Source organism: Myotis nattereri, assembly GCF_964212035.1.
Source record: "Myotis nattereri genome assembly, chromosome: 5".
Lineage (NCBI taxonomy): Eukaryota > Metazoa > Chordata > Mammalia > Chiroptera > Vespertilionidae > Myotis > Myotis nattereri.
This window is the reverse complement of record NC_138080.1, coordinates 62,566,817-62,570,506: the sequence shown is the minus strand read 5'-3', so window position 1 is coordinate 62,570,506 and position 3,690 is coordinate 62,566,817. Positions and strand designations below refer to the sequence as shown.

At 42.5% G+C, this 3,690-nt stretch overlaps 1 pseudogene across 1 annotated transcript; it reads left to right on the top strand.

The window, feature by feature from the left end:
• The first annotated feature begins 2,702 nt into the window (after positions 1 to 2,702).
• LOC308520450 (large ribosomal subunit protein uL23-like) lies at positions 2,703 to 3,402 on the top strand (annotated as a pseudogene). The gene is made up of 2 exons: positions 2,703 to 3,047; positions 3,283 to 3,402. The product of its transcript is annotated as a large ribosomal subunit protein uL23-like (transcript).
• The last annotated feature ends 288 nt before the right edge of the window (positions 3,403 to 3,690 follow it).

Here is a 3,690-nt window from a genome sequence, read left to right as displayed (position 1 = left end):
ACTCTCAATTTTTTTCTACCTAAGAAAACCTTCCATACAAAATTTCCTTCCTGACATAACTAATACAATAATTATTCCTTCACGCACATTATTTATACACCAGGCTACATTAGTCTCCTGGAAGGGGTCAAGTTCAGGGTTTGAGATACCTATGGGCTCGGTATCCCTGCCCTCCTCCTTAATAAATTTACACAAGTGGCTTCACCTCTCCCTCTCATTCTCCTCATCTGTAATAAGGAGCTGATAAAAATACTCTCTTTCATTCACTGGGAGACAAAAGCTTTCACATTTGCACATTTCTGGAATCAGGAGGTGAAGCGGTGTCTTAACAGTTGCTGTGGGGCTAAAAGGAATTCAGGTTCTGCCAGAGAAGTTTTTCAAGTGCTCCTGACAGGAGCATCTCCCCGCTCCTGCACCCAGTGCCAAGACTGAGAAAGGGTTTCCTTCTTTACCCTTCTGGGTGACGGATTTCTTTTCATTTACCCTTATCCTGAGGGTGGAGGTCCCAGTTTTATACAAAGGTCTCCTATCTTGTGATTTTACAACTGAAGACATCTTAGGTGTGACAAACTATCTCAGAGAGCAGGTGGAAGATGACGATGGCAAGAGCCCAGAGCACTTTATAGCACCTAGTGAGCACTCAACAACTGCCATTCTTTCTGTCTTACTATCAATACCTAGTTGTCACTAAACAGATCCATGTGTTCATTACTTAATTCTCTTAATCCATGTCCCAAATGCAGGCATCTAAGAGAGAAAGCCGTAAGGAAGAGCCCACCTCAGACATCGCCCTTTCGCATTGCGAGGGTAGCCATGGCCAGTGGCCGGTTCTGGCCTAGTAGAGCAGGACTCATGACTGAAGACTCAGTCTATTCTTAAACAAGATCTGGCCAAATGTTTCAAATCCCTCTGCTGGTGAAGTCTGGCTTTACAGAACGAGTTCCCTGTTTTTGTTAATGGAAAAAGGGATTTAATCTCATAGAGTTCCCTCCTAGCACGCTCAGAATGGACTCCCGGCGTTCTGCAGATGCTGCCTCAGCAGGGCGATGGGCCGGCTGGCGAAGACGCAATTCTCCTGGTATCCTAAAGACTCGCTGGAAGGTCGTGCTACTTTGCTAATTCAGTAAAACATAATTACACTGCAGAAAGCTGGTTCCTTTTTAATTCCTCTTATGGATATGCAAAGTTCTTGCAATTTAAATAGCTTAAATGCCAGGGTATTTACACATACATTCCTCAGTGCTGTGTCCACAGCCATACAAAGGCTCTGGTCTTGGGCTTTTTAGACGGGAGAAGTTGCTTGTTAATATGTGCCATCTACAGCCAACGGCAACATTGCTCTCCCTTCCCTGGGTCCAAGCCCTTGTCGGCTGCTGCTGGAGTGTGTGGGAGGCGGACAAGTGATGGCAGAATTGAGTTCCTTTCAGGGCTGCTTCATTGCATAGCATCGGGGTGCTTCTGACATCAGAGTCTGTGTGAAAGGTGTCCCCTGGAATGATGCCAGGCACAACCCGTGAGGCTGCACATGGCAACCCTGGTCCCTGTAATGGGAACCAAGGCCAGGTCTCATACATTCTTTATAATCAAAACATTCATTGTGATTATTTGATAATGTCACAACTAATATCATACCTTAAAAACAAATAACTTGGAACTCCTGTAACTATATTTTATATTATTGTCTTTATCAAAATCTATGACTTTTCTACACAACAAGTAATCTAATGGATAATATATATAGGCGTCCAGTATTTAATATAAATCAGTTGTTTTGTTAATAAACACCAACCTGGTGTCAGCTTAAGTGGTATAAAATATGGGTTTTAGGCCTCCCACTGATCCTTCTGAGTCTTATCTGTTTTCAAAAATCTCCCTAGAAGATCTACCTTCTGTGGTTATGCATTTCAATAAGTCACATTTCTTCAGGTCGCAATTTCTTCCTGTTCTATAACAAAATTCGTTTTACCACTAAAGGCACTTTCTGTGTGTGTGTGGTGGGGGTGTTAGTAAGCTTGGATTTGTCTATATGTTTCAAATCCATGTGTGTGTATTACACTGCACTCCCTAGGATGGGTAGTAACAATATGCCAATAGCAATGAGCAACTCTATTGCCCGTACCTGGCTCCTGCATATCATTCTTCAATAGAACTAGGGCTGCATGAAGAGCTGTCTGAATCCAGATCTGAGGAGAAAAAGTACAAGATGATCCCAGAACATCTTTTTATACAAGAAAATAAGGAAGTACTCAAAGAATGACAGGGACAGATGTCAGAGCTTGAAGCAGCTTCCACTGCCAAATCAGGAAAATTTGAGTATTAGAATGAATACTCAATGGTAGTGATGGATTATAACCCATCGAATAAAATAGGAAACCATAAGTCCATGAATGAACAAATTGAATGTACAGTGATGAATGAGACATTTACATAGTTTCAAAGTAGGTCCCCTCAAAATACTCATTCATTATGAAGGGAGAAAGAGTAATTTTTCAGAGGAGAAGCCTGAAAAGCACCACCTCCATCAAGTGATCCAAGTGAAGACTGTCAGCAATAAGATATATCAACACTGAGCGCCGCCTAATAAAGTATAATGAGAAGAGCACGGCATCACATCCACAACACTCTTAACAAACGTGAAATAACATCAAACAAACCCATGCTGAAGGGCATTCTAAAGAAATGGCCTGACCCTTTTTACAAAGATGGAGCCGAAAGCAAAGAAGGAAGCCCCTGCCCCTCCCAAAGCTGAAGCCAAAGCAAAGGCTGTAAAGGCAAAGAAAGTGGTGCTGAAAGGCGTCCACAGCCACACACACACACACAAAAAGAAGATCCACACATCACCCACCTTCTGACAGCCAAAGACACTAAGGCTCCGGAGGCAGCCTAAATATCCTCGGAAGAGCGCGCCCAGGAGAAAAAAGCTTGACCACTATGCCATCATCAAATTCCCCCTGACCACCGAGTCAGCCATGAAGAAGACAGAAGACAACAATACACTGGTGTTCACTGTGGATGTCAAGGCCAACAAGCACCAGATCAAACAGGCTGTGAAGAAGCTCTAGGGCAGTGGTTCTCAACCTTCTGGCCCTTTCAATACAGTTCCTCATGTTGTGACCCAACCATAAAATTATTGTCGTTGCTACTTCATAACTGTAATGTTGCTACTGTTATGAATCGTAATGTAAATATCTGATATGCAGGATGGTCTTACGCGACCCCTGTGAAAGGGTCGTTCCATCGCCAAAGGGGCCGCGACCCACAGGTTGAGAACCTCTGCTCTAGGACATTGATGTGGCCAAGGTCAACATCCCGATCAGGCCTGATGGGAAGAAGAGGGCTTATGTTCTACTGGCTCCTGACTATGATGCTTTGGATGTTGCCAACAAAATTGGGATCATCTAAACTGAGTCCAGCTGCCTCATTCTAAATATAAAAAATTTACACTGTTTTAAAAAAAAGGAAATGGTTTGAAATCTTCAAATATATCAAGGTCATGAAAGTTAAGGGAAGCCTGAGAAACTATTTCAGACTGAGAGAGACAAAGGAGATATGAAAACTATATATATAACTCATGATTCTGAACTGGGTATTCTTCTATCACAAATATTATTGAGACAATTGGCACAACTAAGGACTACAAAAGAGTAATGTATCAATATTAATCTCCTCCCTTTGATTATTGCTCTGTGG